General features: G+C 34.8%; 1 protein-coding gene and 2 pseudogenes across 2 annotated transcripts in view; 1 reads left to right on the top strand and 2 right to left on the bottom strand.

Annotated features, from left to right (window-relative positions):
- The window catches only part of LOC135127564 (sestrin homolog), a 380,608-nt gene that overhangs the window by 61,949 nt on the left and 295,917 nt on the right, over window positions 1-22,742 (top strand). The window lies entirely within an intron of this gene.
- On the bottom strand, window positions 18,018-18,892 carry LOC135127745 (trypsin-7-like; annotated as a pseudogene).
- On the bottom strand, window positions 21,822-22,696 carry LOC135127744 (trypsin-1-like; annotated as a pseudogene).

The raw sequence follows: 22,742 nt of genomic DNA, 5'->3' as shown, positions 1-22,742 counted from the left end.
TCGAAGAAAAGGTGTGTTCAGACCGCTCTCTGTTTAGTGGGTTTTATAAATTGCGGTCGAATTTGAGGGAAAATTTTCACCCTGAAAGCAAACTAGACCATTTTTAAAATAACTGTGAGTCAGTTAATTTTTATTATTATTGGAATGTATCTGGACACTGAGAGCATTCTCAAGTGCACGCCGTGTACGAAACGCAATAACTAAAATAAATGAGAACTTAAAATATTCAACAAAAAAGTGTTTGGGACCACAAATTCTGCTTCAGAAGATTTTAAAAAATCAAGACCAAAAATTGTTACGATTTTTCAAAAAACTGCTAGAATATTCTCCCACGCTGCGTTTTAATAATGAGTTGAACAACTTTTCACTTGCTCTTTGGAAGTCATGACACCACAACAATGCTTTTAATAGCAAAAATAGTCAAATAAACGTGAAAAGTGAGTCTACAGTTTTAAAAATTTTTCCGAAAAATTTTTAAAAATACCGGCTTTCAGTCAATCAAGTAATTCAATTTGCCGAAATTCCACAGCATGAAAATTTTGACCTTTTTTCCAGGCTCAAAAACATGAAAGCTGGCACTTTTTAGAATTTTTTAAAAATTGAACTTTCAAATCGATTTTTTTTTGTGGAATTTTAGGCAACTTTTCCAAAATGTAGATTTTCAGTATGAAATTTTTGACTAAATGTCTCTCGAGCACTTTCAAAAATTTCGTCGATTTTGACTTTCCGAAGCTTTTTGTTTTCAAAAACAGCCAATATGATGTATGGCAATTTTTAGGGTTTTTAAAAATTTGACTTTCAATCAATTCGACTTTTCAAAAAAATTCAATCTTCCAACATTCTCTAGCATAAAAGTTCTGACTCTTTTTCGAGATCTCGCAAGGCTTTTTTCGTCTTTATTTTTTTAAAAATTCCCAGAGCCAATAACAAGAAATATGGCGATTTTTTGATTTTTTTAGATATTGGACTTTCGAGTCGAATATTTCGAAATTCCTTATCCTTGTTCATAAAAATGCCGTGTTTTTGGAATTAGTTCGTCGAGATCTGCATACACTCCAGAATTTTTAGAAAATTTTTAGGTAACTCTTCTAAAACCTCAATTTATCAGCATGAATATTTCGACTATTGAAAGCACTTCTGAAATATCTTCAAGCACTTTTAAAACATTTGCAAAGAAAATTTTTTATAGATTTTGACTTCCCGAAACTTTTTTTAATTTTCAATTCAAGTCCTTAAAAAATTCTACGGTGTTTCCAGAAAATAATGTAGGCCAATTTTTTGGATTAAAAAACATGACTTTCAGTAAATTAATTCATTTTACAAAAGTTCAATTTTCTGAGATACTCCAGCATGAAAATTTTTACAATTTTTCCAGATTAGATATGTGAAATATGTCAATTTTTATGAATTATTAAAAATTGAATTTTCAAGTGTAATGTTTCGAAAATCCTGATCTCTGTCTAAACTTTCACTTTTCGATTTTGGCGTATTTCGATTTTTCAATTTTTTCATTTTTCGACTTCGATTTTTCGATTTCTCAATTTCTGGATGTTTCAGATTTTGAATTTTTCGAATTCTTAGTTTTTCGGCTTTTCGATTTTCCAACTTTTCAATCTTTCGATTTTGCGATTTTTTGGCATCTCGATTTTTCGATTTTTAAAATTTTCCAACTTCTCGATTTCTCACATTTTCAACATTTCAATTTTGGAAATTTTTGTATTTCTAGATTTTTCAGATTTTCGACTTTTCTCTTTGTCGAGATTACGATATTTCGATTTTTTGATTGTTCAAAATCAAGAAATTTTTGGGTTTTTCGGCTTTTCGACATTTAGATTTGTTGGTTCTGGATCTTTTGATCTTTCGATTTATTTATCGATGTTTCAGTTTTTGAATTTTGCGTAATTTCAGTTTTTCGATCTCTCGATTCTTCGATTTTTCAGTTTTTCGATTTTTCGATTTCCCAGCTTTTCGTCATTTCAGTTTTGGAATTTTTCAATCTCTCGATTTTTCAGTTTTTTGATTCTTGAATTTTCCGCTTTTCCCATTTTTCTGTTTTTTAAATTTTGGATTTTTTGTTGTTTATATTCCTCGGTTTTTCAATTTTTCGATATTTTAATTTTTCAATTTTTCAAATTTTCGATATTTCACTTTCTAGATTTTTTAGTCCTTTACTTCAATTTAGGGAATTTTTCACTTTCTCGATTTTTTGATTTCTCGATTTGTCGAGATTTCGATATTTCGATTTTTTAATTATTCAATTTCTGGGTTTTTCGATTCTTGTTGTTTTTAAATTTTTCACTTTTTGACTTTTCGTTTTTCCGATTTGTCCTATTTCGATTTCTCAATTTTTCGATTTTTTGATATTTCGATTTTTCGATTTCTAGGTTTTTCGAGTTTTTGACTTCTAGGCTTTTCGGATTTTTTATTTTCCAATTTTTCAATGTTTCGATATCTCCATTTTTTGGTTTTTCGACTTTAATTTTCAATTTTTAACTTTTTGTTTTTTAGATTTTATCGTATTTTGATTTCTTTGACTTTTTTCGAAATCTCGCAAGACTTGTTTTCGTCTTTATTTCTTTAAAAATTCCCAGAGCCAGTAACAAGAAACATGGCGATTTTTTGATTTTTCTGGCCGTTCATAAAACTGCCGTGTTTTTGGAATTAGTTCGTCGAGATCTGCATATACTCCAGAATTTTTAGTAAATTTTTAGGCAACTTTTTTAAAAGCTCAATTTATCAGCATGAAATTTTCGACTATTGAAAGCACTTCTGGAATATCTTCAAACACTTTTAAAAAAATTCCAAAGAAAATTATTTATAGATTTTGACTTTTTTTAATTTCCAATTCAAGTCCTTAAAAAATTCTACGGTGTTTCCAGAAAATAATGTAGGCCAATTTTTTGGATAAAAAAAAATGACTTTTAGTAAATCAATTCATTTTACAAAAGTCCAATTTTCTGAGATACTCCAGCATGAAAATTTTTACGATTTTTCAAGATTAGATAAAATAATATGTAAATTTTTATGAATTATTAAAAATTGAATTTTCAAGTCGAATATTTCGAAATTCGTGATCCTTGTCTAAACAAGTACTTCCTAAGGTAGGGTTGATTTGGCAAATGGCATACTCTCTAACAAAATAAAAGCGCGTGGGCGGGGCTAGTACTTATTAAGATAAGACTGATTTTGGCAGATGATATATCCTTGAAGAAAATAAGGGCGGGTGGGCGGGGTTAGTACTTACTAAGATAAGACTGATTTTAGCAAATTATACATTTTAAGAAAATAGAAGGCGGGTGGGTGGGACTAGTACTTGCTAAGATTTATTAAAATTTTTTTTGGAGAATTGCAAACCTCTCTTTTTAAGCATAGCGAAGCTGTGAATTTTAAAATAATTTGACTATTTTTTCATGAAAATGCAAATAGTATAAAATTTGTTGATTATAAAGATCTATATTTCAGAATTTTTTTTGGATTTTTAGTCGATCTTTTCGAAGTTCAGTTTTCCAAAATAAAATTTTTGACCATTTCTCGAGCACCTTCAAAAATTGCCTAAAGCAATTTTTTTGTACAATTTTTATTTTCGACGTCATATTTTCAAAAAAAATTACGATGTTTCCAGAATCTTCAGTGATAAATATAATTAATTTTTAATATTTTTTAGAAGTCGAATATTTCGAAATTCCTTACCTTTGTACATAAAAACGTCATGTTTTTGGAATTTTTTGTAGATTTTTAGACAGCTTTTCCAAAAGCTTAATTTTTAAGAATACATTTTTTTAATACTTTTCAAGCACTTTTAAAAACATTCCAAAGAGATTCTTTTGTAGATTTTGGCTTCCCGAAACTTTATTTTCGATCTCATATCTTTAAAAAAAATAGTGTTTCCAAAATCTGAAATACGACAATTTTACAATTTTTTAAAAACTTGAATTTCCATTTGAATGTTTGGAAATTCCTCATCCTTGTCCATAAACACGCCATGTTTTTTGAATCAGTTCGTCGAGATTTATTTCCAAAATTTTTGTGAAATTTTCAGTGTAAAATTTTTGACTTTGAAAAGGGAGTTTACAATTTTCAAAATTTTTCCAAAAAAAAATGGTTAAAATAGGTTCAATCCACTGAGAGTTGGTGTCGATTTGTAGATAATTTTCCGCTAATTACGAATCTAAAGTCCCTGGTACGATAACAAGCTAAATAAATTTGAAAAATGGGCTTACAATTTCAAAAATTTTTCAAAAAAAAAAAAAATTAAAAAAAATGTTTCGAATGGTTTAACATTTGCTAATATTACGTCGATCGCCTCGATAATCTTCATCGTCCAAGTTTAAGCCCAGTCTAAAAACGACACCATCAATGAAGATGGAAATACTCTCTTGGGCGAAGTAATCTACTTTTTGAATTTGAGGGAAAATTTTCACCCTGAAAGCAAACTAGACCATTTTTAAAATAACTGTGAGTCAGTTAATTTTTATTATTATTGGAATGTATCTGGACACTGAGAGCATTCTCAAGTGCACGCCGTGTACGAAACGCAATAACTAAAATAAATGAGAACTTAAAATATTCAACAAAAAAGTGTTTGGGACCACAAATTCTGCTTCAGAAGATTTTAAAAAATCAAGACCAAAAATTGTTACGATTTTTCAAAAAACTGCTAGAATATTCTCCCACGCTGCGTTTTAATAACGATTTGAACAACTTTTCACTTGCTCTTTGGAAGTCATGACACCACAACAATGCTTTTAATAGCAAAAATAGTCAAATAAACGTGAAAAGTGAGTCTACAGTTTTAAAAATTTTTCCGAAAATTTTTTAAAAATACCGGCTTTCAGTCAATCAAGTAATTCAATTTGCCGAAATTCCACAGCATGAAAATTTTGACCTTTTTTCCAGGCTCAAAAACATGAAAGCTGGCACTTTTTAGAATTTTTTAAAAATTGAACTTTCAAATCGATTTGTTTTGTGGAATTTTAGGCAACTTTTCCAAAATGTAGATTTTCAGTATGAAATTTTTGACTAAATGTCTCTCGAGCACTTTCAAAAATTTCGTCGATTTTGACTTTCCGAAGCTTTTTATTTTCAAAAACAGCCAATATGATGTATGGCAATTTTTAGGGTTTTTAAAAATTTGACTTTCAATCAATTCGACTTTTCAAAAAAATTCAATCTTCCAACATTCTCTAGCATAAAAGTTCTGACTCTTTTTCGAGATCTCGCAAGGCTTTTTTCGTCTTTATTTTTTTAAAAATTCCCAAAGCCAATAACAAGAAATATGGCGATTTTTTGATTTTTTTAGATATTGGACTTTCGAGTCGAATATTTCGAAATTCCTTATCCTTGTTCATAAAAATGCCGTGTTTTTGGAATTAGTTCGTCGAGATCTGCATACACTCCAGAATTTTTAGAAAATTTTTAGGTAACTCTTCTAAAACCTCAATTTATCAGCATGAATATTTCGACTATTGAAAGCACTTCTGAAATATCTTCAAGCACTTTTAAAACATTTGCAAAGAAATTTTTTTATAGATTTTGACTTCCCGAAACTTTTTTTAATTTTCAATTCAAGTCCTTAAAAAATTCTACGGTGTTTCCAGAAAATAATGTAGGCCAATTTTTTGGATTAAAAAACATGACTTTCAGTAAATCAATTCATTTTACAAAAGTTCAATTTTCTGAGATACTCCAGCATGAAAATTTTTACAATTTTTCCAGATTAGATATGTGAAATATGTCAATTTTTATGAATTATTAAAAATTGAATTTTCAAGTGTAATGTTTCGAAAATCCTGATCTCTGTCTAAACTTTCACTTTTCGATTTTGGCGTATTTCGATTTTTCAATTTTTTGATTTTTCGACTTCGATTTTTCGATTTCTCAATTTCTGGATGTTTCAGATTTTGAATTTTTCGAATTCTTAGTTTTTCGGCTTTTCGATTTTCCAACTTTTCGATATTTCGATTTTTCTTTTTCCCAATTTTTGGTCATTTCAGGTTTGGAACTTTTCAATTTTTCGTTTTTTTTACGATCTTATTTCTCGATTTTTCAAATTTTCGATATTTTAATTATCCAATTTCTTAAATTTTAGGATTTTCTATTTCCCGATTTTTCAGTTCTTCGAATTTCTAATTTTTGATTTTTTGATTTTTCAATTGTTTAATTTTTTACATTTTACATTTTTGTATTTTTCAATCTTTCGATTTTGCGATTTTTTGGCATCTCGATTTTTCGATTTTTAAAATTTTCCAACTTCTCGATTTCTCACATTTTCAACATTTCAATTTTGGAAATTTTTGTATTTCTAGATTTTTCAGATTTTCGACTTTTCTCTTTGTCGAGATTCCGATATTTCGATTTTTTGATTGTTCAAAATCAAGAAATTTTTGGGTTTTTCGGCTTTTCGACATTTAGATTTGTTGGTTCTGGATCTTTTGATCTTTCGATTTATTTATCGATGTTTCAGTTTTTGAATTTTGCGTAATTTCAGTTTTTCGATCTCTCGATTCTTCGATTTTTCAGTTTTTCGATTTTTCGATTTCCCAGCTTTTCGTCATTTCAGTTTTGGAATTTTTCAATCTCTCGATTTTTCAGTTTTTTGATTCTTGAATTTTCCGCTTTTCCCATTTTTCGGTTTTTTAAATTTTGGATTTTTTGTTGTTTATATTCCTCGGTTTTTCAATTTTTCGATATTTTAATTTTTCAATTTTTAAAATTTTCGATATTTCACTTTTTAGATTTTTTAGTCCTTTATTTCAATTTAGGGAATTTTTCACTTTCTCGATTTTTTGATTTCTCGATTTGTCGAGATTTCGATATTTCGACTTTTTAATTATGCAATTTCTGGGTTTTTAAATTTTTCACTTTTTGACTTTTCGTTTTTCCGATTTGTCCTATTTCGATTTCTCAATTTTTCGATTTTTCGACTTATCGACTTTTAGGATTTGTTGATTTCTCGATTTTTTGATATTTCGATTTCTAGGTTTTTCGATTTTTTGACTTCTAGGCTTTTCGGATTTTTTATTTTCCAATTTTTCAATGTTTCGATATCTCCATTTTTTGGTTTTTCGACCTTAATTTTCAATTTTTAACTTTTTGTTTTTTAGATTTTATCGTATTTTGATTTCTTTGACTTTTTTCGAAATCTCGTAAGACTTGTTTTCGTCTTTATTTCTTTAAAAATTCCCAGAGCCAATAACAAGAAACATGGCGATTTTTTTATTTTTCTGACTGTTCATAAAACTGCCGTGTTTTTGGAATTAGTTGGTCGAGATCTGCATATACTCCAGAATTTTTAGTAAATTTTTAGGCAACTTTTTTAAAAGCTCAATTTATCAGCATGAAATTTTCGACTATTGAAAGCACTTCTGGAATATCTTCAAACACTTTTAAAAAAATTCCAAAGAAAATTGTTTATAGATTTTGACTTTCTTTAATTTCCAATTCAAGTCCTTAAAAAATTCTACGGTGTTTCCAGAAAATAATGTAGGCCAATTTTTTGGATAAAAAAAATGACTTTTAGTAAATCAATTCATTTTACAAAAGTTCAATTTTCTGAGATACTCCAGCATGAAAATTTTTACGATTTTTCAAGATTAGATAAAATAATATGTAAATTTTTATGAATTATTAAAAATTGAATTTTCAAGTCGAATATTTCGAAATTCGTGATCCTTGTCTAAACAAGTACTTCCTAAGGTAGGGTTGATTTGGCAAATGGCATACTCTTTAACAAAATAAAAGCGCGTGGGCGGGGCTAGTACTTATTAAGATAAAACTGATTTTGGCAGATGATATATCCTTGAAGAAAATAAGGGCGGGTGGGCGGGGTTAGTACTTACTAAGATAAGACTGATTTTAGCAAATTATACATTTTAAGAAAATAGAAGGCGGGTGGGTGGGACTAGTACTTGCTAAGATTTATTAAAAATTTTTTTGGAGAATTGCAAACCTCTCTTTTTAAGCATAGCGGAGCTGTGAATTTTAAAATAATTTGACTAATTTTTCATGAAAATGCAAATAGTATAAAATTTGTTGATTATAAAGATCTATATTTCAGAATTTTTTTTGGATTTTTAGTCGATTTTTTCGAAGTTCAGTTTTCCAAAATAAAATTTTTGACCATTTCTCGAGCACCTTCAAAAATTGCCTAAAGCAATTTTTTTGTACAATTTTTATTTTCGACGTCATATTTTCAAAAAAAATTACGATGTTTCCAGAATCTTCAGTGATAAATATAATTAATTTTTAATATTTTTTAGAAGTCGAATATTTCGAAATTCCTTACCTTTGTACATAAAAACGTCATGTTTTTGGAATTTTTTGTAGATTTTTAGACAGCTTCTCCAAAAGCTTAATTTTTTAGAATACATTTTTTTAATATTTTTCAAGCACTTTTAAAAAAATTCGAAAGAGATTCTTTTGTAGATTTTGGCTTCCCGAAACTTTATTTTCGATCTTATATCTTTAAAAAAAATACAGTGTTTCCAAAATCTCAAATACGACAATTTTACAATTTTTTAAAAACTTGAATTTCCATTTGAATGTTTCGAAATTCCTCATCCTTGTCCATAAACACGCCATGTTTTTTGAATCAGTTCGTCGGGATTTATTTCCAAAATTTTTGCGAAATTTTCAATGTAAAATTTTTGACTTTGAAAAGGGAGTTTACAATTTTCAAAATTTTTCCAAAACAAAAATGGTTAAAATAGGTTCAATCCACTGAGAGTTGGTGTCGATTTGTAGATAATTTTCCGCTAATTACGAATCTAAAGTCCCTGGTACGATAACAAGCTAAATAAATTTGAAAAGTGGACTTACAATTTCAAAAATTAAAAAAAAAAATAAATAAAAAAATGTTTCGAATGGTTTAACATTTGCTAGCATTACGTCGATCGCCTCGATAATCTTCATCGTCCAAGTTTAAGCCCAGCCTAAAAACGACACCATCAATGAAGATGAAAATACTCTCTTGGACGAAGTAATCTACTTTCCATTCAGAACCCACCTCGACCTCCAAGAAGTTCATCCAAAGGTGCGTCGTTTAACTTAGCCCCCAAACACTTCCTTTAAGTTTCCCCAACTAGAAGAAACCGAACGAAGCTTGGGCAAGATGAGCAGTAGTACTATGAAAACTCTTGCCGAAGAAACCTGAACAACAGAAAAGAGTTTAAGGAAGGAGTTGGAGCTTTGAAAGCTTATAAACAAATCGCCAACATTCTCGAAACATACTTCGTTATTTCCCCGCATCGAATCGAAGTTTGTTTGCATTATGTGCTTCCAGTGAAAAATTGCGCCTCCGCCGAAAACAGTTCACTTAAACAGGATAAAAAAGACAAATACAGGAGCGCGAGCAGGAATAAAAGGGGGAGCGGTCGTCGAAGCCCCTCAAAAACTCGTATCGATTCTCGTGTCGAATTCTATATTGCGGAAAGAGTGTTTGCCGAGTGTTAAGTTATCATTATCACGATATTCGGAGATCTAACGATAAACCGACAAATTTCACAGAAATAATGGACATAAAAACATGGATCTAAGTGAGGCTCGTCACGCGAAACCCGCAACCAATCATTTTAGGATGTTTTCGCGGATGGATTAACTCGGCGAGGGTCCCGGCCCGGGAGGGACGTAATTATGAAAAATTGAACGACGGGACGGCGTGGAAATTGAAAGAAAAGCACCATCGATCAAGTCGACTCCACACTCGCACGGGGTGCACCGAACACCTAATCGGTAAACCATCGCCATATGGTCGATCGACCGATCACGCTCCGCTAATTGGTAGCACGGTACCATTGATATTCTTGCCTCAAATCACTCGCCGCCAATAACAGACTTGCGTAACCGATCCTCCTGTCAGGAGTCCTTTTACTCTTCTCTAAGGATAAACGTGCCATTATCTTATTATAAAGTTAATAGTCAGCTCGGGTACTCGTGGCATTACGAGGCCATTCTTCGACGATTTTTTTGATAACTCAACTCGGCGCGGTACGCCCATCTGTGATTGAAGCTCGATTACCGTAAACACCATAACGATCTTAATTTTCCATTGTGTATTAGAAAGTCGGATCATAAAAGCTGCAGATTGTATTGAATTATGGTTTTTCAGTTCGCGGCCGTTAACAATCCAATAGGTTCGGAGTTTATTATTCTTATCTCGCGTGATGCGGTTGCCGCTCATGCATCGCTCCATTGGGCGCGTCTTTATGGGGCTGATGGCTCGCGGAAGCTAGACGATGCGCGGGCTGAGCGAGATGAGCGGCCCACGGCCAATTTTCTACATTCGACCGACTTTTTTTGTACAGATAAGCAATTTTAATATCTATTTGTTTATAAACTGTATAACTACAAACAACAAAAAACGATTTCATAGATAGTGAGACATATTCGTTGTTCTCTGCAATTTTTCGCTGTTATTGTGGGTTTTTGTACAGCTATTTAGATAAATTTTGGTGTGTCAGAGGACTTTTATGTGTGCGGAACTTCTAGCAAGTTTTACGCTGCTGCGTTGAGTATTTGCCCGGATTTTGCCTTTTTAATTAAGTGTGGGTTTCAACCTTATCACTGAGTAAGTTTTTGCTCTTTCTTTTTCCTTATCAGCGAAGTCATTCACCTAGTGTTCATCTTCCCTGATCCCTTCCGTGGCCTAACTTGTTTGTTTTATGTTAGACACCATAAAAGGCCCTACTGGTGTGAAGTACTGTGTCCCAGTCTTTGTTTCCATATTTTTTATCATTACCTGATCCACTCATGGCAATATTTTGTTTGGTATGTAATGGTGCGGTAACACGTTCTACACCATCTATTAAATGTTCATCATGTAAAAAATACTGTCACACCAAGTGCTCTAGATTGGATTCTGGCAGTTTGGACACCAACGTATCTTGGACGTGTCCTGCTTGCTCTCCTTCTTTACTGGTGCCTACAACTCCTATTTCACTTTCTGCGATCGAACAATTAATCGCAAAACAATTCGTTAAATTAAGAACTGAACTTTTGACTGAGATTTCGCAGTTAATTGACGACAAATTTCAACAATTCAACAATAGGATTGCGACTGTTGAGAGTGATGTCAAGAAATTGCAGGAAGAAGTTCATTCGCTCCAGACTGGCAGCTCCAGTGAAGCCTCCTCTTATAAAGTCAGTGAGGTGGTGTCGGAAATTTATGATCGTAATGTTCGTAGCAAAAATGTAATTTTATATAACATCCCCGAATCTTCAGCACAATCTGCCGAAGTTAGAGTGAACGATGATGTGAGTCAAATTATCTCGATTTTTGAACCGTTAGGAAACCTACCACAACCTAAAAAATTATATCGCATGGGCCCTCCTAAGCCCAATTCTATACGTCCATTGAAACTGACTTATGAAAATAATGATGAGGTAATGTGTGTTTTAAGGAGTAATAAAAATAATACTAATAAACGTTTTCTTTGTCATCCGGACTTAACTAAATTACAACGTGACAATAATGCTGAGATAATTAATGACTTTAATATGAGAAAATCACGAGGCGAAACTGACATCAAGTTGATATACAGGAATAACATGGCTTCAATTGTTGGAATTAGGAACAGTGGAAATAAAAGCAATCGCCCAAAAAACTAAATAGGTCTGTTAATAAACTTAATTTTTTTTATCAGAATGCTGGGGGTATTAGGACTAGGCTTGAGGAGTTCTCAAAGAATGTAAACGCTAGTGTTTATGATGTCATTATTGTTACAGAAACATGGTTATGCAACAAAATATTAGTTTCTGAATTATTGTTATGCAATTATAAAATTTATCGTGCTGATCGAAAATTTGAGTCCGTTTTGAAAACTAGAGGCGGTGGGGTCTTGATTGCCATTAATAAAGAATATAATTCATCCTGCGTTCTTTATAGTGATAATGTGGAAAGTATTTATGTTCGTATTGTTATTAACGATTTGAGGCTGATTATTGGTGGTGTATATATTCCACCTATGTCTTCGCTTGAAACTTTTGCCGATCATTGTACTGATTTGGAATCCATATTTGAGCAATTTCCTGATTTTCACTACATCATTGCCGGCGATTTCAATTTACCTAATTTGGTCTGGGATGGTAATAAAGTTATTAATGATTTAGCTGGTTCTTCCAGAGAACTTTATAATATGTTAAACGTTACTTATGCTTTTTTGAATTTAAATCAGGTTAATCAAATCCCAAATAATAGGAATGTCTTCCTTGACCTTATATTTACGAATTTAAAGCGGTTGGACATATTTAAAGCGGAAGATCCCATTTTTGATGACAGTCACCATCATATCCCATATTCTTGGTCCGTTGACATCAACTCCCCGACAATTTTGATATCACAAGTTGAAGTTTTTGATTTTGCTAATGGCGATTATGCTCTTTTGAACGACTATCTTGCTTCCATTAACTGGGATGTTTGCTTTCAAGGCAAAAATTTAAATGACAAAGTTTTAACATTCTATGATATACTTTTTGCGGGCATCACTCATTTCATTCCCACGAAAATATTAAGAACTGGCTGTTCGTCTTACCCAAGATGGTTCAATAAGGAATTAATCGAATTATACAAAACGAAAAAGTCAGCCCATTCGGCATTTCAAGTTTCTGGCAATCTTGAGGATTATTTATACTTTAAATCTGTTAGGTCTCGTTGTAAAGAACTTAATGACAGTCTTTATGCTTCCTATATTCGCAAGGTGGATGGTTGTATATCGAATGATCCGACATATTTTTGGAAGTTTATTAAAAGCAAAAAGGATTGTAATGGTATTCCGAATGAAATGTTTTTTGATGAAATATCCTCTTCAGGTGGTCAAGACATTTCCAATTTGTTTGCAGATTTTTTCTCATCAGTTTATGATGAGGGTAATAACGACGATTTGGCTGATAATTTCAATTTTTGTCCTAAGATGGAAGTAAATGATGGTGGTTTGAGGGTAACTAATAGGGATGTCCTTGATTATATCTCAGTTATGAAATCTTCATTAAGTCCTGGTCCTGATGGCCTTCCTAGCTTTTTGTTAAAAAAGTGTATTTGTACGATTACGTTGCCATTGTGTTCTTTGTTTGAATCATCTTTGCTTGAATGTAAGTTTCCTGAGATATGGAAAAATAGTTATGTAACTCCCATCTATAAATCAGGAAAACGTGATTTAATTATTAATTACAGGGGGGTCTGCAATCAGTCCGCAATTCCTAAAATGCTGGATTTTTTAATTTGTAAGCAAATACAGTGGATGTCAGTTAATGTGTTGTCCGATAAACAGCATGGTTTTTCCAAAAACAGGTCTACTCTGTCGAATTTATTAGAGTATTATTGTTTTTTGAATGATGCCTTTGCGGAAAGGCTGCAGGTGGATTCTGTTTATACAGACTTTTCCAAGGCATTCGATAGGGTTAACCATAGACTTCTCCTCTTTAAATTGGGTAAATTGGGTTTTAGGAGTGATACTGTGGAATGGTTCAAATCATTTTTATCTGGACGAGTACAGCAAGTCAGAATTGATCAATATCTATCAGAACCCTTTTTAGTTTCTTCAGGTGTGCCTCAAGGTTCACATTGTGGCCCAATATTGTTTCTATTATTTATTAATGATATAATATCTTGCTTCAAATACTCCAGGGTTTTGATGTTTGCTGACGATCTTAAATTGTTTAAGACAATTAGAAATAATGATGATGCTTCAGATCTTCAATTGGATTTGAAACGTTTATACGAATGGACCATTATTAATATGCTACCCCTCAATATAAAGAAATGTAACATTATATCTTTCGGTAAAATTAAAACGATCATTACAGCAGATTATTATCTTGGTGATTCTTCAGTCTCTAGAGTTGAAGAGGTGAAAGATCTAGGGGTCATTTTTGATTCTAGACTTACTTTTAAGCCTCATTATCAATTAATTTTTAACAAAGCGATGAATATGTTAGGTTATATATGGCGTCATTGTAAAGAGTTATCCCCTTGGTCTTTGAAAACTTTATATGTATCCCTTGTTCGCCCACATCTTGAGTACTGTTCTCCCGTATGGCGGCCTTATTACAATGTTAATTCTTGTTTGTTGGAAAGAGTTCAGAAAAAGTTCTTTAGGTTAATTGAATATAAATTTAATCGAAGTCATCGCCAAGGTGACTACACTTGGATTATGTGTACTCTCGGCATGAATTCTCTTGAGGACCGGCGCAATATAGCCGACGTAAATTTTTTGCATGGGATTATCAATGGTTACATTGACAATCCCGATTTATTGAGTCAATTAATGTTTTGGGTGGCCCCGACCAATTCTAGAAACACACGTAGCGTAGTTCTGTTTCGTGTCCCATTGTACAACTCTTCTAGAGCTGGAAATCATCCTTTATTGCGTATGATGAGAGAGGCTAATCCGCTGGTAAATCATGATCAATTTCTATTGTTTAATACAACCAAAGGGAAATTTAGAAATAAAGTAAGAAATTTGTTAACCTCTTAGCTTGCGTCTAAACTTGTTAAGAATATATATTCTGTTCTGTATGTGAGAATATGTTTTGTTAAATTTTGTTAAATTTAGGTTATTTTATATCTGTTTTTTTTTGGAAAGTTAACTTTTATTTATTTTTGCGTTTATATTTAATTTTTATGTCTTTCTGAATCTTTTTGTTTCACTATTAATTGTATGTATCTTAAGGGGTATCCCGTTGAATAAATAAATAAATAAATAAATAAATAAATAAATAAATAAACTATCTATTAAAAAAAAACACAAACTGTCAAGTTGCATTGATTTGATTCTTTTTTGAAAAAATATCTATATAAATACCTACTTGAATTTACAGGTCTCGACAGAAACTATTTATTAATTTTATTGCAGACAGACGAACTTATTCTGGGTCCAAGGAGGAAGATTTTCGAAATATTCGATTTTTTTAAGATTACTAAAAATTTCATACATAATATTGGCGATTCTGGAGAATAGCGGTAAAAATTTAATTTAAAAATGGCTTCAGGAAGTTAAAATGTACGAAGTTCTCTTGGGGTAATTGTTAAAGGTGCTCGAAAAATGATCAAAAAAAAAAAAAAAAGAAATTCTGATTTAAAAACTGTGCAGTTGTTGTCTGTGTTCGAGAGGTGCGGTAAGTTCGCCGTGACCAACTCGACTGTTTCACTTACCGGCCACATAACATATGCTAATTCACGGCACAATTACGCCGTCCGCAGCGGCCCCGAGGTGCGGTTTTGCGGCATTTTGGGCGCTCGTTTTTTTCCGAGAAAAACGTAATGAAGTGTGACGGTCTTGCGGAACGGCCGCTTTCTATACGTCGGAATTAAATCGCATTAAATCGCGATGTTTTCTCATCGTTAGGATTGTTAAAACGGAATCGAGGCGTAATTACGGCCCGTACGTAAGGCAATGATCCATTCCGCGCAGGAAAACCGGCCGAAGACGACGCTTTTTGCTGCGTAAACAAGCATTGTTTTCCGCACCTTGTAATTTTCGCTTAAATGTGAGAATTTTAACGGTCGTCTTGGTGGAGGCGACGGTCAAAGGGTTTACCGCGCGCCAATTACCTTGATTAGGATACATTTTTATAATTAATTCCGGCAATCCGGAGGGACGAATTAATTTCGGTCGGATAAACGCACAGTGGAATAAAATTTCACTGAAAATCTCTCACTTTATTGTTTCGGTGTTGAACGGTCATGTGTTAGAAAATAGAACGTTTTCAGTTCAGCGGGCGATTTTTCCGGTAGAGTAGTCGCCTCCTTTTCAGCTTTGATCAGTCCGTTAACATACATTAACATCGTAAGTGTGGAAGTCTTAAACAAAAACACAATTCATCGCTCGAACGCTTAATTGGGACCCAGTGAACTTTTCGCTATCACAGCGTGCAAAAATTGAGCTAAATCATCCCGACTTAACGACTTTTTCACCGCAAAACACCGTCTTTCGCTTATTTATTTAAATTACTTTTTTTTTAATGGTTAACCCATTACGGAAACGTTGCCCTCACGCTTCTACAATTTAGTAGACGACCTGTTAACAAAAGATCACTCGTAAATATAATAAATTGATTCATAAATATACAGCGCGCCGGTTATTTTTCTTCAAGCTATTACCTAATTCGGGGTCCACTGTTCATCTTCATTTGCTCTTGTCAGGGCAACAATTATTATTTCGTTACGGTTCGTTTTGATGAATTCCTTAACGAGTACCTTGGATCGGGGGCGCCGGACGGTCCGGCCCCGGACTGTGCTAATTTCGCTTCGACTTAAATATTTAGAAAATGTCTCAAAAACTGACTTAACCCCGGTGTATCGGTTTTATTATTTCGGCTTGCTCTTCCCAGCTGCTACTTTATTCCGAAGCAACATATCATCGTGCACGAGAATCCTCGTCGACTCTCTGCGGAATAAATATTAGCATAATGTAAGTCAAGAAACATTTTTTATTTTAGCAACATTAGGTACACGGCTTGTCGGCTTTGCTAACCAGAAATTTATATTCCTCTTCCACGCAGCTGGGATATTTACTGGGGTGGTATTGTTTTCAGCGGCCTAAATTTTTCGGGGGGATGCGAGAGAGCAGTGGAAATTATTAACCAGTACGTAAGATAACCGAGACCCATAAACCTTCCACGGACGAACTAATCTTGAAAATTACTCACGCGACATAAAATCCCATAATTTAGACGACTAATGACAGGTTGCCTCATTTTTTACGCTGATTCGTTAAACCCAAAAAATGCAATTTTGCGATTTGCAACACCACTCGAGGCCAGCATAAACCTCGCATAAGTTGAGGCCGAACTGCGCCGATTTTGACGTTTCTGGAGGGCGCAACGGCGAAATTAAGTAACCGTTGAGCCGACAGTTGTTGGTGATTGATGCTACGTTTGCATAAAGAAAGCCTCCGCGAAAGTAGCGCCAGATTATAATTACGATTTTTAAACAAATCGCCTTGGGTGAGACATCTCAACTCATTTTCGAAAAAAATCTCTTTTTACAACTCCGTTTTTGCACAAAATGCTAGTCTCTCACCTTTAGGCGTAGTTTCCACGTTCCCGGTTCAACTTTACTGCGTCTAAAGCGCGCATAAACATTTGACTAAATGTTAGAATCCTTTCACTAACCTGCTTCTGAAAATACCAGTTCATTACTCGCGATTGTTTTAATTCACCGGCTTCGAAATTGATGTCTACAATTTCGTATGTAAATTTATACATTCAATGAACCGCAACGGAAATTCCTCCTATTCTTGCGAATATTCAGCTCCATTTGTTTGATTCCCGAAGAAAATAAGCGTAAATCGAGCCGATACACGAAAATCCTCCCCGGGCCGGAGCCAAACGACTTTTTCATCGCTAATGGCCGTTATTAAAAATCGCTTAATTTGCTTCCGCGGACTTGATTCTTCCTGTTTCGCTTATTAATCGTTTTGCTCGTGATGGATATTGCACGACGGCTAATTAAGCTCGGTTGAACTAGACTATGTACATATGCGTATACACCGGACACTGCTGTTGAGGGTGTTGGCATGCGGACAAACTAATAATAAAAATTCAGCAATCAACAAATGCGATTTCATTAGCTTGATTATGCCTGGGCGACACGCCATCTTGCTCTTTAAATTTTCATGACCCGCAAACGTGCCAGCGTTGTATTATAGGTGTTAATTATTTTTTTATTTATAGCGATAGTTAGCGGACGTAGTTTTAATAACAGTAATTTCGGGTTTGCCCCAAAACTGGCTTTGTAGTTGCATAATAATAATTCTGACTTTTGTTGCCGTTGCACGGAAATTGGAACTGTGTCGAATTATTTTTGTTAGTTGGGTAACCGTTAATTTGGAGTCAGTTTTAAATTACACGTTTAATTTTGGCCAAAAAAACCTGTATTTGTGTTTAAAGAAAATGACATTTGGATTTGGCAACCAAGTGTTCGGATGAGAAGACTGACACAATCACGGTCATAAAATCGTGCTACGTCTTCTCATCCGAACAGTCTTCTTTATTTAAGTAGGTGGAATTTGACATTCCCACAATCATAATCCCGCAGTTTCTTTGATGTAGTCGCGCATCGCCGCCACGTTCCCGTAGACTTCGGGATACCCGGGTCTGCCGCACCCATACCCCCACGAAACGATCCCGCCTAGCAAAACCCCCACTACCAAGGGTCCCCCCGAGTCTCCTTGGCAGGCGTCTTGGCCGCTGCCGCTAACTCCAGCGCATAGCATCCTGTCGGTGATGCTTCCGGCCCCGTAAGCCGCTTTGCAAGCCGAGAGGCTGACTATGTCCACGTTAACCGCTTGGAGATGGTTAGAGAGGGCGTCGCCGTCTTCTTCTGTCGTCCCCCAGCCGCTTACGAGGCCTGTGGTACCTTCAAGCCAAGTCGTTCCGGCTTCCGGAAGGATAGCCTGGAGGACGTTTATGCTGGGCTCGATGACGGAAGATAGTCGGAGGAGGGAAATGTCCCAGTCGATCATAGTCCGGGTGTTGGTAGATTGTGGCGACGTTGACTTCTTGGCCATCGGATTCTAGGATGGAGGTGCCGGCACGGATGGTCAGCTGTCTAGAGGTGGTTCTATACAGAGTGTTAATAAAAACGTGCGCATTTGGTGGTGTGGTTACCTGTCGGTGCAGTGGGCGGCTGTAATGACCCAGGTTTGCGAGAGTATGGCACCGCCGCAGATGTGGGCGCCGTAGAACTGGACGGAGACCTGCCAGGGTACTTGGGAGATGTCTATGTCTCCGCCTCCGATGATCCTGCCATCAGGGAGGAGGTCTTTGGCGAGCGGGAAAAGTGGAGTGGCTATATTAAAACAAAACAAAAAAGTATATAGGTATGATGATTTGAATCAAGTTTTGGCTTACTTGAAGCTGAAGCTGCTAAGAGGGCGACGAGTATGAAGGACCTCATGGTTGTGAGTGATCCTTGGATTGTCTTGGTGGCTCTGTTATAGTCAGTAGATTAACATTTTTGTGAAGTTGCATTTCAGATATCATCAGTCAAACTTATCTAGTTAATTGTAGAACAATGCAGCGATTGTTTGGTTTTTAAGTTCGTCACGTGCTTAGTGCAATCATGTCTACTAAGCACGCAGAAAATAGGGCATGATGAAAAAGTAATAAAGCGGCGAGTTAACTTACTGCCTCACCTTAATCTTTCAGTACAATCACTTTGAAAATAGGTCATTGTCATCGCTCGAGTTTAAAAATTGTCACCTCGAAGAGAAAGATAGATATAAAGTTATTTTAGACTATAATCTACAACTTTGCCTCTGACTGACTTTAAAATTTTCAATGTGATTTGGTCTTAGAAAAGTCACTTTTGATATCATCTGATCGATGGTCGAACAACTTTTTGTATAGTCTAATGGAACATATCGTCGTTGATTCTGCAATACCTGCTATGTGCACTTTTTGTCCATTTTTAGGTTTGCTCATGATTTGATTGTAAGAAATATAGCGCGTCGAATGGTAATAACTGCTATGTGTTAAAAATTCGCGGTTATTTTTAAATTAAAAAAGAAAAAACCTGTCATGTGTTGGTAGTCAAACAACCGCTCGAAATATCTGCTATGTGCATATAATACACATAGCAGATATTACATTTATAATATTATTGCCAGTGTGTTGCACATAACAGTTTGCGCATGAGTACGTTATCCAGGAAAATCATCCCGCCTCACGTGTTAATGAAAATAGTGCAGTTTTTTGCAGTGTTTTAATTCAAAGTATACCGTAAGTATGATAAAAATTATTAATTATTTGAACCATTATTGAATAAAACTACAGATATAATATTATTGTAGTACTTGCTAAGATAAGACTAATTTTGGCAAATGACATATCATACAAGGAAAGAGAGGGCGGGTGGGCGGGGCTAGGATTTGCTAAGAAAAAAACTAATTTTAGCAAATAACATACCCCCTAAGAAAATAGAGAGAAAGTGGGAGGGACTAGTACTTGCTAAAATAAGACAATTTTTGGGAAATGATATACTTTTTAAGAAAATAGAGGGTGAGTGGGCGGGGCTAGGATTGCATAAGTTAAATTTGCGATTAATAATCTATAAAACTAGAAACTCAATGTTTCCCTCTCAAATAAAGCCATTTAGAACAATTTCAATTTTTTCGGAAATTTTGGGGATTTTTGGAGTCATTTCCCCGCATTTCTCAGTTATTTGACGCCAAATCGTCAAAAATATTTTAGATTCGTAATCTGCGAAAAATTATCTATAAGCCAACCATTTTCCGTTGGGTCAGATCGTCTTTTAACTGTTTCAGACAACAAATTTTTGGAAATTACGAAAAATTTTTCTCACTTTTCTCGCTGATTTTCGGAAATAGTTGAAAAATAGTCGAAAATGTTAAAAGTGCGAAAATCTGTTTTATCTTATTAAATACTAGCCCCGGCCACCCACCCTCTCTCTTCTTAGAGGGTGTCTCATTAGCCAAAATCAGTCTTATCTTAGCAAGTACTAGCTCCGCCCGCCCGCCCTCTACTTTCTTGGAAGGTATGTGTTTTGTCAAAATTAGTCTTATCTTACAAGTACTATTTAATTATTGTTTAATATTTTAGTTTGCCATTTCAATATATAATATAGTAGTTGCTAAGATAAGACTGAGTTTGGCAAATGATATACCTCCTAGAAAAAATACAGGGCGGGTGGGCGGGCCTAGTACTTGCTTAGGTAAGACTGATTTTGGCAAATGACATATCCTACAAGGAAAGAGGGCGGGTGGGCGGGGCTAGTATTTACTAAGAAAGAAACTGATTTTAGCAAATAACATACCCCCTAAGAAAATAGAGAGAAAGTGGGAGGGACTAGTACTTGCGAAAATAAGACAATTTTTGGGAAATGGTATACTCTTTAAGAAAATAGAGGGTGAGTCGGCGGGGCTAAGATTACATAAGTTAAATTTGCGATTAATACTCCATAAAACTAGGAACTCAATGTTTCCCTCTCAAATAAAGCCATTTGGAATAATTTCAAATTTTTTGGAAATTTTGGGGATTTTTGAAATATTTTCCCCGCAGTTCTCTGTTATTTGAAGACCAATTGACAAAAATATTTTATATACGTAATCTGCGAAAAATGATCTATAAGTCAACGATTTTTATTAGTATTATTATCATTATTTTATTTTAATGTTTTTGTATTTTTGGTTTAAATAAAATACTTTCCAATAAAAGTTGTTAATTATATTAATAGAGATTAATTTACATGTATTGTGAAATAAATGACATGTACAAAAGCTGAACTATGAAAAATCTGCTCTGTGAAAATTAGCAACATTAAATGAGTTTTAATAAACAACTGCACTAAAAACGTTATTTTCTGTAAACTAAATGTATCTTAAGCAAATTATTATTTTGTTAAGTGACTAAACCAAACGAACAAGGACTCCCTTTTTTTTGTAATCAGTTTATTGTGTTTCCTGAACAATTTTCAATTTTGCACATAGCAGGTATTGAAGAATCAACGACGATATATTCAAATTTATCGTGTTTGGAGTTAATTATTTATTGTCTGATAATTTTTTCGAGCCACTTTTTGCTTTTCTTGTTTTCTCCTTTTTTTGGAATGGTTGTTCGTGTCTCCTTTCAAGGAATTATCTTTCCTTATCCTTTGGAGTGCTCTTCTATGTTTGTTGGAGATTCGCTGAGTAACGAAGAGATTTTAGTCCAGTTTTTGGAGATACCAAACCCCACCTAGACTAGAAATCCGAATTCAGCAGTCCAAGAATCAAGGTTAGATCATTAAAAAAATATCATTTTAAGACAAAGATTTTCGATTTAGTATTCTACTTCTTTATTCTACTTATCAATATTTACATGATATCTCAGAGTCCTGCAGTTTCTTTGATATAGTCGCGCATCGCCGCCACGTTCCCATAGACACCGGGATACCCGAGCCTACCGCACCCATATCCCCATGAAACTATCCCGCCTAGCAAAAACCCTACTGCCAAGGGCCCTCCCGAGTCTCCCTGGCAGGCGTCCTGGCCGCCTCCGCTGACTCCAGCGCACAGCATCCTCTCGGTGATGCTTCCGGCCCCATAAGCCGCTTTGCAAGCCGCGGGGCTGACTATATCCACGTTAACCGCTTGAAGATGGTTAGAGAGGGCGTCGCCGTCTTCTTCGGTCGTCCCCCAGCCGGTTACAAGGGTCGTGGTACCTTCAGGTCACGTCGTTCCAGCTTGCGGGAGGACAATCTCCAGAGCGTTTGCGTTGAGGTCGATGAGGGCAGATAGTTGGAGGAGGGAGATATCCCAGTCGATGGTATCGCGGTCGTAGTCCGGGTGTTGGTAGATTCTGGCGACGTTGACTTCCTGGCCGTCGGATTCTAGGGTGGAGGTGCCGGCACGGATGGTCAGCTGTCTGGAGGTGATTCTATACAGAGTGTTAATAAAAACGTGCGAATTTGGTGGTGTGGTTACCCGTCGGTGCAGTGGGCGGCCGTGATGACCCAGGTTTGCGACAGTATGGAACCGCCGCAGATGTGGGCGCCGTAGAACTGGACGGAGACCTGCCAGGGTACTTCGGAGATGTCGATGTTTGCGCCTCCGATGATTCTGCCATCAGGGAGGAGGTTTTTAGCGGGCGGAAAAAGTGGAGTGGCTGTATTAAAAAAAAAAATAGGTGTGATTTTTGAATCAAGTTTTGGCTTACTGAAAGCTGATGCCACTAGGAGGGCGACGAGTATGAAGGACCTCATGGTTGTGAGTGTTCCTTGTAACTGGTTCTTTTATAATCAGTAGATT

This window comes from Zophobas morio, unplaced genomic scaffold (genome assembly GCF_036711695.1).
Source record: "Zophobas morio isolate AGI-343-1 ecotype UQ-CSIRO unplaced genomic scaffold, CSIRO_AGI_Zmor_V1 ptg000012l, whole genome shotgun sequence".
Taxonomy (NCBI): Eukaryota; Metazoa; Arthropoda; class Insecta; order Coleoptera; family Tenebrionidae; genus Zophobas; species Zophobas morio.
This window is presented reverse-complemented; position numbering and strand designations above follow the sequence as displayed.